This window comes from Amblyraja radiata, chromosome 34 (assembly GCF_010909765.2).
Source record: "Amblyraja radiata isolate CabotCenter1 chromosome 34, sAmbRad1.1.pri, whole genome shotgun sequence".
Classification (NCBI taxonomy): domain Eukaryota; kingdom Metazoa; phylum Chordata; class Chondrichthyes; order Rajiformes; family Rajidae; genus Amblyraja; species Amblyraja radiata.
In genome coordinates this window covers 249273-265108 of record NC_045989.1, presented here as the reverse complement: position 1 = coordinate 265108, position 15836 = coordinate 249273, and the positions used below count along the sequence as shown (strand labels likewise).

Below are 15836 nucleotides of genomic sequence, written 5' to 3'. Positions count from 1 at the left end.
CCCTCGTTATCCTTTTGCTATTAATATAGCTGTAGAAACCCTTTGGATTTACTTTCACCTCACTTGCCAAAGCAACCTCATATCTTCTTTTAGCTTTTCTAATTTATTTCTTAAGATTCTTTTTACATTCCTTATACTCCACAAGCACCTCATTTACTTCATGCTGCCTATAATTATTGTAGATCTCCCTCTTTTTCCGAACAAGATGTCCAATTTCCCTTGAAAACCAGGGCTCTTTCCAATTTTTACTGTTTCCTTTCAACCGAACAGGAACATAAAGATTCTGTACTCTTAAAATTTCACCTTTAAATGTCCATAATTTCTCTTCTACATCTTTCCCATAAAACAAAATGTCCCAGTCCACTCCTTTTAAATCATCTCGCATCTCATCAAAGTTAGCCTTTCTCCAATCAAAAATCTCAACCCTAGGTCCAGTTCTGACCTTCTCCATAATTATATTGAAACTAATGGTATTGTGATCGCTGGACCCGAAGTGCTCCCCAACGCATACCTCCGCCACCTGTCCCGTCTCATTTCCTAACAGGAGGTCCAGCACTGCCCCTCCTCTAGTAGGTACCTCTATGTATTGCTGCAAAAAACTATCCTGCACTGCTGCAAAAAACTATCCTGCACAAAATTCCAACATCACAGCCTGAAATTTCCTCTTTCACCAGAGATGACTCTTGATTGTTTATAAAGTATATTGTAACATCCTGAGCTATTGCAAAGTAGATTACAAACTTGAGTCCCACTTTGCTGTGTACATTACTGGAGCAATGTGTGATTAGCCCATGTATCACAGCTGGTAACACAGCTGCATATAGTGCTCATGTTTTACTGATGATAATGGAAGAAGTATCAGCATTGTGGTGAGATTGGACTGGAGGGCAATGCCAGGGTTTAACCACCAAACACTGTGATACTGAGCTATGGTTTGTGTTCATTGGGCAGTAGCACAGTTTGTGTTATTTTCGACTGCCTGAATATCAGTTGTTGACTGATTATACAGAGCACTTACCAGAAACACGGAGCCGTGTTGCAGGGAAGAAGCTGAAACGATCGTTGTTGTTGTTGAATTCAATCCTAAAATGATAAGGACCTTCATCTTCCTGTCTGATGTTGTATATAACCAGAGAACAGTTGCCGTCTCTCAGGGCTCCAGACAGCCGGGTCCGATTGTAAAACCTTGGTAATTCTTCACTGTGATTCCTGGAGTGGAAAACGAAAGACTGATCGTTCCAGGTCTTATCGTTAATCCAGATTCCAACGGGTGGTATTTTGTTCAGACGCGACGGGTAACTGTAGTTGCACGGTATCCGGGCACACAGACCCCTCTGTGCTGTCACATTTAATTGAACGTTGATTGTCCACTCCGTTGATACTGCAGCTGAGGAGAGAAGGAACAACATTAGGCACTGGAGGACTTGTGGATCTTCCAGACGCCATTGTGTAGGAATCACATCCTGGGCATTGTGGGATGACAAAGTGTGTGAATACCTTCTCGTGCTTTTCTGCCTCTGAAAACGTGAACTGTACGTGAACGGACTCTCTTACTGAGGGTCAGCTGCTGCAACTCGCATGCACTGACCCAGGGGACGACCTCAAGGTCTCTCTGGCAGCCTGTGAGAACAGTGGTGGCTGGAGTGCAGTGACAGATACAACAAGCACCAGCTGAAAGCAGGTTGTTCATACCAGAGGCAGGTTTTTGATCCCCTCCCATTGTAGGGAGTCTCAAACTAAAGGCCACAGGTTTAAGGTGAGATGGGAAAGATTTAAAGGGGACCCGAGGGACAGGTTTTTCACACAAAGGTGGAGGGTATATATGACGAGCTGTGAGAGGAAGTGGTTGAGACCGGTACAATAACAACATTTAAAAGACATTTGGACAGGCACGTGGGTAGGAAGGGAGTAAATGGGCGAAGCTCAGGGGTACAGAGAGAGTGAGGGTTGTATCAGTGATGGAGGTTATTCCCCATCATGAGAATGTACAGACAGTCGGCCATAAACACATACAAGCTGTTGCTCACGGTACCTTGGAGAAGTGACAGGAAGAAGTACGATTTCCCCATCATTGTCCGATCCCACATATCCCGTCAGTTTCCCACTCTCCAGGTCTGGAAAAGAGAATAGTTAATGATATCTCTACACGGGCCTGGCAGCTCTCAAGAGATTCCAACTGCTGCTGGACAGTGGGGCTGATCTTCCCCTGACCCAAAACTGCTGCTGTCTGCCCTTGGACCCCACTGTCCCTCCAGAGTTGTCCCAGGTACAGTCTCCCTCTGGAAGCCGGCTCCCAGCGCAGTGTCCTGGGTCAGGCCAGGGCCTCTCCTAGTCTTCTGTACATTCTATCCTGGAGATTGACAGATTCTTGATTAGTACGTGTGTCTGGGGTTATGGGGAGAAGGCAGGAGAATGGGGTTGAAAGTGAAAGATAGATCAGCTATGATTGAATGGTGCAGTAGGCTCGATGGGCCGAATGGCCCATTTGCTCATGTGACTTATGAACTTATGTTCAGTGACCGCTGCACTTACAGAATGGCTTTGACAGCCGTCCCCAGACCCACACATTGACGGAGTTGTCCCCCACTGCTCAGACCCTGGAAACCAGGCATGAATAACGAGTTTAGAAATTATCACAGAGATACAGGACACAGCACGAGCAGGAAACTTGGGTTAAAAAAACAAAGTGCTGGAAGAACTCAGTGGGTCAGCAGCATTTGTGGAGGGAGTAGACAGATAACGGTTCTGGTGAGTCCCGGCAAGCAGCGCAGTGGGGGGATCTCGGCAAGGAGGCCCGGCTCACCACCACGACATTGGAGGAGATGCCAAGCGTGGACTGAGCTCCTGCTCACCGCAGTCAGAGGGCCGAGAATCACCCGCCGCAGACCAATAAGCCGAGGAGCACTTCAAGAACAACTCCGACCCCCGACGCATGTGGCAAGGCATCCAGGCCATCACGGACTATAAACCCATCAACACCACCCCCACATCCAGCGACGCCTCCTTGCTTAGCCACTTTCATGGCCGCTTTGACAGGGACAATCAAGAGATGGCCATCAAGGCTGTGCTCCCTGCTGATTACCAGCCCCTCACATTCACCCCGATGCAGCACTGAGCAGGATTAATGCACGTAAGGCTGCTGGCCCTGACGGCATCCCCGGGCGCATCCTCAGGGCCTGTGCTGCACAGTGACAGACGTATGGACTGACATCATCAACCTGTCACTTACCCAAGCAGCTGTCCCCACGTGCCTTAAAACCACCTCCATCATGCCGGTGCCACACTGCGGCAAGCCTCAACGACTTTCGCCCAGTTGCACTTACTCCCATCATCACTAAGTGCTTCGAGAGGCTGGTCCTGGCACACCTCAAAGGCTGCCTACCTCCCACACTGCACCCCTATCAGTTCTCCTACCGTAAGAACAGGAGTACAGATGATGCCATATCCACGGCACTTTACTCCGCCCTGTCCCACCTCGACAACAGAGACACCTACGTGAGAATGCTGTTCATCGACTTTAGCTCAGCATTTAACACCATTAACCTCTCCAAACTGATCACCAAACTCATCGACCTGGGCATCGACCCCACCCTCTGCAACTGGATACTGGACTTTTTAACCAACAGACCCAGTCTGTTAGGTCAGACAAGCACACCTCTTCAACCCTCACCCTGAACACCGGCGTTCCACATGGCTGTGTGCTGAGCCCCCTCCTCTCCTCCCTCTTCACCTACGACTGCACACCTGTACATGGTACTAACACCATCATCAAGTATGCAGATGATACAACTGTGATTGGCCTCATCAACAACAACGATGTCGGCCTATAGGGAGGAGGTCTAGCTCCTAGCAGCATGGTGCGCTGACAACAACCTGGCCCTTAACACCAAGAAGACCAAGGTGCTCATTATGGACTACAGAAGGCCTAGGGGTGGCACGCACATCCCCATCCGTATTAAGAGGACGGAGGTGGAACATGTTTCCAGCTTCAGGTTTCTGGGGGTCAACATTTCTGATGACCTCTCTTGGACCCACAATACCTCAACACTGGTCAAGAAGGCTCACCAGTGTCTCTTCTTCCTGAGGAGACTAAGAAAGGTCCATCTGTCTCCTCAGATTCTGGTGAACTTCTACCGCTGCACCATCGAGAGCATCCTTACCAACTGTATCACAGTATGGTATGGCAACTGCTCTGTCTCCGACCGGAAAGCACTGCAGAGGGTGGTGAAAAATGCCCAACGTATCACCGGTTCCTCACTTCCCTCCATTGAGTCTGTCCAGAGCAAGCGTTGTCTGCGAAGGGCGCGCAGCATCGTCAAGGACTGTGCTCATCCCAACCATGGACTGTTTACCATCCTCCCAACTGGGAGGTGCTACAGGTCTCTCCGTTGCCAGACCAGCAGGTTCAGGAACAACATCTTCCCTGCGGTTGTTACCCTACTTAAATCTGCACCTTGGTGATTGCAGTCATCCCCCACCCCCGGACATTCCTTCCCCCAGTGACTGATCTCAACCCCCGAAATTTGCACTACTGCTACTGTATATACATATATATATTTTACTGTTCCATTATTCTGTGTTCGCACTTCTGGGTTTGCATTTCGTTGTCTCTGTACTTGTACACTGCACAATGACAATAAAGTTTGAATCTGAATCTGAATGGAGGACCCACCGGTAGACCTGACTCTCCACCGAACTTGGTCCTGAGCCACCAGTGTCGATGGAACCCGCGTCACCAAGAGTGAGGAGGGAACTTAGAGCGACGTGGACCGTCAAGAACAAAGGGGGGACCCAGCGGAGGGGCTCCAATAATCAATGTGTTCTGGTAAACCTCGTCCTCGCCCTTTCCAAAGCCTGTACATCCTTCTCACACTGGGAGCAATTATTCCTCCAAATGCAGCCTAACCAAAGTCCTATAAAGCTGTATCATAACCTTCTGACACTCATAGTCCACACCCCGAACAATGAAGGCAAGCCTTATTCACTACTCTATCTTGTGTTGTTACTTACAGGTTGTGGACATGTACCCCATGATTCCTCCGTACAATTCAATTCAATTCAATTCAATTCAAGCACTTTATTCAACCCCGAGGGGCAATTTAAAAGGGCGCATTACAGTAGCTTTTTAAAAAAAAGAAAGGGACACAATCAACGAAGAGACAAACAATTCAAAGCTACTCTCTGCACCGACCGGTCGACCGCACGAGCAGTGACCCGGCAAGGATTGGGTTGTCAGCAGCGATACAATAATAAAGAACACACAAAATGTAACACAAACATCCACCACAGCATTCATCACTGTGGTGGAAGGCACAAAAAATTGGCCAGTCCTCCTCCATTTCCCCCCCCATGGACAGGACCAGAGTCCAGAGTCAGTCCAGGATCGGCTCTTCCTCACCAGAGACCGCGGCTTTAGATTGTTGTAGGCCGCAGGGTTTAAAGACCCCGCCGCAGCCAGAAGCACCGTAGACTGCAGGGCCGGCGGTCGAAGCTCCCCTCCAGGGGTGATGGTAAGTCCATGCCGGCCCCGCGGTAGAAGTTGGCCACGTGCCGGCAGTGATGGCTTCTTCTTCCCCCGGGTCCCCCACGAGGGATCCCGGGCTGTAGACGCCGCACCAGCTGGAACTCTGCAGACCGCGGCTTCAGGCTGCGACTTCAGGCTGCCGGCTGCACCGGGCCAGCGAAACGGAGCGCTCCCCTCCAGCGAGCCCCAGCGAGGGTTCACCCGCTCCACGCCGAGAGTCCACGCTGCGCCCGCCGCTGAAGCCCCGGGCACGTCTCCGGGAAAGGCCGCGCCGATCCTTGATGTTAGGCCACGGGGGAGGCGACCTGGAAAAAGTCGCCTCTCCATGGAGGAGGCGACCGAAGCGGTTTCCCCCTTACCCCCCCACACCACCCCCCACACAAGACACACAAAGAAACATTAAATACACACTTTAAAACATACTAAAAAATTAAAAAAAATTAAAAAACTGACGCACTGCTGACATGGCTGCTGCCAGAACAGCGCCCCCAGAGTAGGCCCAGTACATCAATTTAAGAGAGAGTTAGATAGAGCTCTAGGGGCTAGTGCAGTCAAGGGATATGGGGAAAAGGCAGGCACGGGATATTGATAGGGGACGATCAGCCATGATCACAATGAATGGCGTTACTGGCTCGAAGGGCCAAATGGCCTCCTCCTGCACCTATTTTCTATGTTTCTATGTTACAGTTAAATGTCTTTCCATTAATTGTATATTTTCCCCTTGCATTTGACCTTGCATTTGACCTCACATTTGCTGGTGTTAAATTATATCTGCCATTTCTCCACCCATAGCTGTCGCTGATCTGTATCTGTATACTTTGACAGCCTTCCTCAAAATTTGCAACTCCAGCAATCTTGGTGGTATCTGCAAATTTGCTGACCAACCCATCTACATTCACATTTGACATATATATAATATATATATATATACAGTGGCTTGCAAAAGTTTTCATACCCCTTGAACTTTTCTACATTTTGTCACGTTACAACCACCAACGTAAATGTATTTTATTGGGATTTTATGTGATAGACCAACAGAAAGTGTTGCATAATTGTGAAGTGGAAGGAAAGTGATACATGGTTTTCAATTTTTTTTACAAATAAAAAACTGAAAAGTGTGGCGTGCAAAAGTATTCAGCCCCCCTGAGTCAATACTTTGTAGAACCACCTTTCGCTGCAATTACAGCTGCAAGTCTTTTGGGGTATGTCTCTACCAGCTTTGTACATCTAGAGACTGACATTTTTGCCCATTCTTCTTTGCAAAATAGCTCAAGCTCAGTCAGATTGGATGGAGAGCGTCTGTGAACAGCAATTTTCAAGTCTTGCCAGAGATTCTCAATTGGATTTAGGTCTGGACTTTGACTGGGCCATTCTAACACATGAATATGCTTTGATCTAAACCATTCCATTGTAGCTCTGGCTGTATGTTTAGGGTCATTGTCCTGCTGGAAGGTGAACCTCCGCCCCAGTCTCAAGTCTTTTGCAGACTCTAACAGGTTTTCTTCCAAGATTGCCCTGTATTTGGCTCCATCCATCTTCCCATCAACTCTGACCAGCTTCCCTGTCCCTGCTGAAGAAAAGCATCCCCACAGCATGATGCTGCCACCACCATGTTTCACAGTGGGGATGGTGTGTTCAGGGTGAGTTCAGTGTCAGTTTTCCGCCACACATAGCGTTTTGCATTTAGGCCAAAAACTTCAATTTTGGTCTCATCTGACCAGAGCACCATCCTCCACATGTTTGCTGTGTCCCCCACATGGCAAACTGCAAACGGGACTTCTTATGGCTTTTTTTCAACAATGGCTTTCTTCTTGCCACTCTTCCATAAAGGCCCGATTTGTGGAGTGCACGACTAATAGTTGTCCTGTGGACAGATTCCCCCACCTGAGCTGTGGATCTCTGCAGAGATCTGCAGAGATCTTCCTCCAGAGTTACCAGAGTTGGCTTCTTCTCTGATCAATGCTCTCCTTGCCCGGCCTGTCAGTTTAGGTGGACGGCCATGTTTTGGTAGGTTTGCAGTTGTGCCATACTCTTTCCATTTTCGGATGATGGATTGAACAGTGCTCCGTGAGATGTTCAAAGCTTGGGATATTTTTTTATAACCTAACCCTGCTTTAAAATTCTCCACAACTTTATCCCTGACCTGTCTGGTGTGTTCCGTGGGCTTCATGATGCTGTTTGTTCACTAATGTTCTCTAACAAACCTCTGAGGCCTTCACAAAACAGCTGTATTTATACTGAGATTAGATTACACACAAGTGGACTCTATTTACTAATTAGGTGACTTCTGAAGGCAATTGGTTGCACTGGATTTTATTTAGGGGTATTAATGGTGGAGTAGCAAGATGGATTCAACAGTGGCTGAATGGGAGATGCCAGAGAGTAATGGTGGATGGTTGTTTGTCAGGTTGGAGGCCAGTGACGAGTGGGGTGCCACAGGGATCTGTGTTGGGTCCACTGTTGTTTGTCATGTACATCAATGATCTGGACGATGGTGTGGTAAATTGGATTAGTAAGTATGCAGTTGATCTGAGATATGGCTTGATGTACCCAGCAACACTGAGAGTAACTTATGATGACAAGGAATATCGTTTCGTTAAGTATACTGAAGCATTGAAATTCGCCCGAGGCATACAGCAGAAGCCAGAAGATGAAGAGAGAGAAGACGCGGAGGAAGGACCCGAGGGAGAAGGAGAGGGCTGAACTTTTATCATCGACCTGTGGTTATGAAATACTCACTTAGAAGGAAGTGGAATAATGGACATTTAGTTGTAGTTCTGTATTAATTATTAGAAAATATTTAATTATTCCATGATAATAGTATTACATATTATAGTATTAAATACAATTGATATTAGTAATTAGCAAATAGTAATATGAATAATAGAAATCATTACTAAGTACTAAGTATATAAAGTTAGTACCCCACCCCAATATATATAGCATTTGAGATAGGAGCTGGTATAATTAACATCTTTTTTTTTAATTAAAAAAACGGAAGTCTTTAGATTAATGGCCACGTTAGTGTGGCTTTCACCTTCACATACTACACACTATATAAGTGTAGTTTCTTTTTTTTCTGAGCACCCTATTAACACCCTTTACTTTTTTTTTATTATTGATATTTCTTATTGTTTTTGTTTTTTATTGATCTTATATTATATATTATTTGAATGTAGATGTGAAGGATATTGTGTATTTAGTTTAAGTAGACATAGATGCGGATTAAGGTGGATAGAAATTCTCATTGGATTGATGTCCGGGCGCAACGGGGAGCTGGGGGAGTCAAGAAGGCTACTCCAAAAAAAGCCGCCCTAATAGTAAAATGCATGATATAAAGGTGAAGACTGGGGGTGATGGAGTAACCTTCTGCAGTTGGAATGTAAAAGGAATTAATGAACCAATTAAAAGGGGAAAGGTGTTAGCTCAGTTGAACAGATTGAAGACAGATGTCATTTTCCTTCAAGAGACTCATCTTAAAAAAGATGCTCAACATAGATTAACAGCTAAATGGATTTCTAAGGTGTATCATTCTACATTTATACATAAATCTAGAGGAGTTGCAATAATTATTCGCAAAGGTATACCTTTCATACAAAGTTCTATTATAGAGGATAAAGAAGGCAGATATGTAATAATTACAGGGGAATTATATTCAAAAAAGGTAATTTTAATGAATATATATGCCCCTAATTTTGATAATCCACTATTTTTTAAGAAAATATTTAATAATATTCCTATATCCACTCAACACAATTTAATAATTGGAGGTGATTTAAATTGTACTTTAGATAACTATCTAGATAGATCATCTGCAAAAAGGAAAGCTGCCTCGAAATCAAGTAAATTCATAAATGCTTTTATCAATACATCTAATATTAAAGACATCTGGAGGTTAGATAATCCATCCGGACGAGAATATTCTTTTTTCTCGCCCGTACATGGAACCTATTCGAGGATAGATTATTTTTTAATAGATTCTAAATTACTTCCTTTTACGTATGACGCAAAATATCATAATATTATCATCTCGGATCATGCGCCATTAACATTTAAGATAAAATTAAAAGATATATCTAATAAAACTACTACCTGGAGATTTAACCCTCAGATATTAAAGGACAATGACTGTTGTAAATATGTGATGGATCAGATTAAATTATTTTTTGAAACTAATGATAATCCTGAAATTTCCCCATCACTATTTTGGGACACATTTAAGGCATTCATGCGTGGCGCAATAATATCCGCACAAGCACATCTCAATAAAGAAAATCGAAAAATAGAACAAAATTTAGAAAATGAGATAAAACGTCTAGATAATGAAAATATAAAACAGCCTTCCAAAGAGTTAAGTAATAAAATTGCATCAGTAAAATATAGATTAAATAAAATATATTCTAATCAAGTTATTAAACTTTTTCAACAAACTAAACAAGTGTATTTTGAATTTGGAGATAAACCACAAAAATTACTAGCACGACAGCTTAGAAAATTAGAAGATGAGAAGATGATACACGGAATTAGATCTGAGTATGGAAATATACTGATTACTCCAAAAGATATTAATGATAGATTTTTTACAATATTATAAAAATCTTTATTTGTCAAAACTAACAGGACAAACAGATAGTATGGAAATATTTTTACAAGAATGTCAAATCAATAGCTTAGATCAGGAAGGTAGAGAATTGTTAAATGCTGAAATAACAGTAAAAGACATTATAGAATCAATTAGTTCGCTAAAGAACGGAAAAGCAGCGGGCCCGGATGGCCTGAGTGCAGAATTTTATAAAAAATTTCAAGATCTGATTTCTCCAAGATTACAAATAATGTATAGATATGCATATGACCAAGGAAAATTACCAGAATCTCTAAATGAATCCACAATTACACTCATCCCTAAAGTAGATAAGGATTTGGAAGATCCTGGATCATATAGAGCGATTGCCCTTTTAAATACAGACCAAAAAATATTAACTAAGGTCTTATCTAGGAGATTAAGTTTAGTGATCTCTAAATTAATACATTATGATCAAACAGGTTTTATTCCAAAACGTTATTCATCCCATAATCTCAGACGCTTGTTTAATATTATATATTCAAAAAGAATACGAGATACGGAACTAGCGGTTATATCATTAGATGCAGAAAAAGCGTTTGATCAGGTGGAATGGATGTATTTATTTAATATAATGGAAAAGTTTCAATTGGGGGATAGATTTTGTAAATGGGTAAGAATTTTATACTCGAATCCTATTGCAAGAATTTTGACTAACCAAATTTTATCAGCCAAATTCAAACTCTCTAGGGGATGCAGACAGGGATGTCCGTTATCACCCTTATTGTTCGCATTGGTGATAGAACCATTGGCGGAAAAAATTAGATCTGAACCTGAAATATATGGCTATAATACTGATACAACAATTAATAAAATTTCTTTATATGCAGATGATGTTTTGATTTATATTACAAAACCGGAAATTAGTATTCCCAACCTGCTAAACATTATAACTAAGTTTGGTGCATTTTCTGGGTATAGGATTAATTGGGATAAAAGCGAGATTATGCCAATAACAGGAATAAATCTAAATACATTACAACAATACCCATTAAAAGTAGTTACAGACAAACTTAAATATTTAGGGATTAACGTAACTAAAACTCATAACTCATTAATAAAATCCAACTATCCTCAACTATTAGATAAACTTAGAAAAAATATTTTATATTGGAAAACACTTCCTATATCCATGATTGGTAGAATAAGTGCCATAAAGATGGTATTTCTACCACAGTTGTTATATTTGTTTCAGGCTATTCCTTTTTTTCTTCCGAAAACTTTTTTTTTTTAAATTGATAATATTGTTAATAGTTTTATTTGGGATTATAAAAATCACAGAATAAATAAAAAAACATCTATGCAAAGCTAAGATAAATGGAGGATTAGCACTTCCAAACTTTTTATATTATTTTTGGGCTGTTCAGATTAAGAATATGAATTTCTGGTGGGTAAATATGGATCATGAACCGACATGGTTAAATATAGAAAAGGAAGACTGTCTACCTTTCAATGTAGGTTCGATAATTTTTGCACCAACGGAAGTACAAAAAAAAAATTATAAAGACAACCTAATAATATATAATAATAGACGTATTTGGAAACAAATAGTTAAGACTCTACATTTGGATAATCTCTCATTTAGATTACCAATTATGAATAACCCATTGTTTAAACCTGCTATATTAGATGGGGGGTTTAAACAATGGGATGATTTAGGAATTACAAGGATAGAACACCTTTATAGAAAAGGAAAATTTCTTTTATTCCAGGAGTTACAAGATATTTATGGATTGTCTCCACAACATTTGTTTAGGTATTTACAAATTAGAGATTATATTAAATCCAATACACAAGATTATAAAAATAAAGAAGCAGGACTGTTAGACGAACTGTTTAATTTATATCCAAATACAGAAAAATTAATAGCCTATATATATAACATCATTTTGGATAAGGAGAATCCAATAACGGAAATATATCGTCAAGCATGGGAAAATGAAATGGGATTGGCTATAACAAAAGAAAACTGGGAAGAAAGTCTACAACGAATACACCGGTGTTCATTAAACGCCAGACATATATTGATACAATTTAAAGTATTATATAGGTTACATTATTCGAAAACTAAATTAAATAGTATTTTTCCGAATCTCTCCGCTATTTGTGATAAGTGCAAGAAAGCAGAGGCAAATTTAATACATAGTTTCGTTACATGTCCTAAATTGAATTATTACTGGACAGAAATTTTTAAAGTTATTTCTGAAGTCATCAAAGTTAAATTGGACCCTAACCCAAAGCTAATAATATTTGGAATTCCGGATTTACATCTATCACTTACAGTAAATCAAAGAAATTTCTTTGATTACTGTTTGATAATTGGGAAAAAAATCATATTGAAATTTTGGAAGGGAACATTATCCCCCACAACCAAAATGTGGGCAGCAGAGATGATGGAGACGTTACATCTGGAAAGAATTAGATTTGTCCTATTGGACAAGTATAATTCTTTTGAACAGATATGGTCTCCATATATACAGTATTTAGAGAAGTAGCTGTTCTTGGCAACACAGCTCGGCGTGCACCCTGCGGGATTTGGTGAGAACAATTCATTTTTATATTGGAATTAACATATATGTCTTTATTGATACTATCACTTGTAGTAGTGTTATTAACAATACATATTGTGGTTTTTCATTGTTTTTTTTTTTTGTTTTTTTTTTTTTCGTTTCTCTTTTCTTTCTTATATATAATCAAATTATTATTTAATCACTCTCTTAATGATTTATAACTGTTCTATTCTTTTTCTATCATTATTTCTAAAAAAAAATAGTAGATAAGTATTATTAGTGTTTTACTTAATGCAAATTGAATTAATTTGATATAAAGTTGTTTGAAGCATTGTAATTGATTACCTTTAATAAAAAAATATATTACAAGGAAGAGTGGGCTGAAAGATGGCAGATGGAGTTTAATGCTGATAAGTGTGAGGTGCTACATCTTGGCAGGACAAATCAAAATAGGACGTACATGGTAAATGGTAGGGAATTGAAGAATGTAGGTGAACAGAGGGATCTGGGAATAACTGTGCACAGTTCCCTGAAAGTGGAATCTCATGTAGATAGGGTGGTAAAGAAAGCTTTTGGTGTGCTGGCCTTTATAAATCAGAGCATTGAGTATAGAAGTTGGGATATAATGTTAAAATGGTACAAGGCATTGGTGAGGCCAATTCTGGAGTATGGTGTACAATTTTGGTCGCCTAATTATAGGAAGGATGTCAACAAAATAGAGAGAGTACAGAGGAGATTTACTAGAATGTTGCCTGGGTTTCAGCAACTAAGTTACAGAGAAAGGTTGAACAAGTTAGGGCTTTATTCTTTGGAGCGCAGAAGGTTAAGGGGGGACTTGATAGAGGTTTTTAAAATGATGAGAGGGATAGACAGAGTTGACATGGAAAAGCTTTTCCCACTGAGAGTAGGGAAGATTCAAACAAGGGGACATGACTTGAGAATTAAGGGACTGAAGTTTAGGGGTAACATGAGGGGGAACTTCTTTACTCAGAGAGTGGTAGCTGTGTGGAATGAGCTTCCAGTGAAGGTGGTGGAGGCAGGTTCGTTTTTATCATTTAAAAATAAATTGGATAGTTATATGGATGGGAAAGGAATGGAGGGTTATGGTCTGAGCGCAGGTATATGGGACTAGGGGAGATTATGTGTTCGGCACGGGCTAGAAGGGTCGAGATGGCCTGTTTTTATGCTGTAATTGTTATATGGTTATTAGATGGTTATACGGTATCAGAGTAAAGGGGGCTGAATACTTTTGCATGCCACACTTTTCAGTTTTTTATTTGTAAAAAAATTTGAAAATCATGTATCATTTTCCTTCCACTTCACAATTATGCGCCACTTTGTGTTGGTCTATCACGTAAAATCCCAATAAAATACATTTACGTTTGTGGTTGTAACGTGACAAAATGTAGAAAAGTTCAAGGGGTATGAATACTTTTGCAAGCCACTGTATATGTATATCAGAAACAACAGATGTCCCAGCACAGATCCCTGTGGAACTACACTCGTCACAGATCTCCAATTAGAATAATACCCTTCCACCACAAACCTCTGTCTTCTATGAGTAAGTCAGTTCTAAATCTAAACATGTGTCGGAAGGAACTGCAGGTGCTGGTTTAAACTGGAGATAGATACAAAATGCTGGAGTAACTCAGACTAGACGATGTTTTGGGTCGAGACCCTTCTTCAGACTCGTTCTGCTGACTAGTCTGAAGACGGGTCTAGTCCTGCAACGTCACCCATTCTTTCTCTCCAGAGATGCTGCCTGTCTCGCTGAGTTACTCCAGCATTTTGTGTCTACCTTCAACATGGATACTGTGCTCCTTAATCTTTTGGAGCAGCCCAGATGAGGAGTGAAATATGAAGCTGGAGCGAGGGATATGGGTGGAAAGGACAGGGGAGAGGGGATAGAAGGGGGATAAAGGGGAAATATTGGACTGAGGGATGGGATATGAGCAAAGGAAGGAGGGGAAAGAAGCAGAGTGAGCAGGGATGGGAGATGGTTGTAAAATATGTGTACAGCATGATTATTTGGGGGCTGGGGCAAAGAGGAGGGGGGGGCAGGATGTATTACTTGCAACTGGAGAATTCAATATTCTTACCGTTGTGCTGTACCTGTTGTCAAGTCCCTCGTTCCTTTCTGACCAAGGACAGTGTTGTTCACAATGTCCAGTCCTCACCCAGGAACATGTGGGGTTGATCAGCATCACAGGCAATCAGCTTCTCCCTTCAGCTGCAGCCAGTCAGGCTGAGATACTTGAGGGGACTGACTGAGTGTCCAGGGGCATGAGTCATGAGTCTGTGGTTCATGAGTCGTGGTGTGGTGCAGGAAATGGATGGGGTGGCTTTGGGCTTGAGGTTACTTTTTCTTTATTTAGAACAGAAGCTGACAATTTGTCAAAAAGCTGTGAAGTTTTTGTTTCACAGATCACTTCCGTCTGAGCAGTGCACGCAAACACGCTGTGACTATCAAAGGGGTTGACAAAGATAAATGACAAAGCTTCAAGAAGACAGAAAGGGATAGGGATAGGTAGAGCTCAAAATGTTTAAAGTCCTCTTCATACATTTTAATAATTCAGTGCTTTAAAGAAGGTTGAAACTGAGCATGCGTAGCCGACACTCACAGCAGATTACTTTAGTCAGATTCTGTTCTCTGTTGTCAAAGGACAAATGGCAATCGTAAAACAATAAAATAAGGTCGAAAGGGTAACATGACATTTGCTGATCCGTGATGGTAATAATAATAATAATAATAACTTTATTTATAAAGCACTTTAAACAACCGCAGTTGCCACAAAGTGCTGTACATGAGAACTCATGGACAAAAAGTTATTACAAACCATTAAAAACCGTAAAACGAAGGACTAAAAAACAGTAAAAATTAAAAGACATTATAAGCACTAAGAACAGGAGCAATGTCTCAGCCAGTGTCGAAAGCCAGAGAATAAAAATGAGTTTTTAGGGAGGATTTGAAGATGGACAGTGAGGGGGCCTGTCTGATGTGCAATGGCAAGGTGTTGCAGAGTGCCGGAGCACCAACAGAAAAGGCTCTATCCCCTCTGAGCTTCCGCTTAGACCTTGGTACCTCAAGGAGCAGCTGATCAGCTGACCTGAGGCACCGGGCAGGAGCATATAGGTGGAGCAGCTCAGAGAGGTAAGGCGGGGCGAGCCCATTCAACGATTT

At 41.6% G+C, this 15836-nt stretch overlaps 1 long non-coding RNA gene across 1 annotated transcript; it reads right to left on the bottom strand.

The window, feature by feature from the left end:
* Positions 1-1320: 1320 nt before the first annotated feature.
* On the bottom strand, positions 1321-14839 carry LOC116991559. The gene is made up of 3 exons (XR_004416825.1): positions 14755-14839; positions 2033-2114; positions 1321-1387 (listed from the first exon to the last, which is right to left on the bottom strand). It is a non-coding gene; the product is annotated as an uncharacterized LOC116991559 (long non-coding RNA).
* Between the last annotated feature and the right edge of the window lie 997 nt (positions 14840-15836).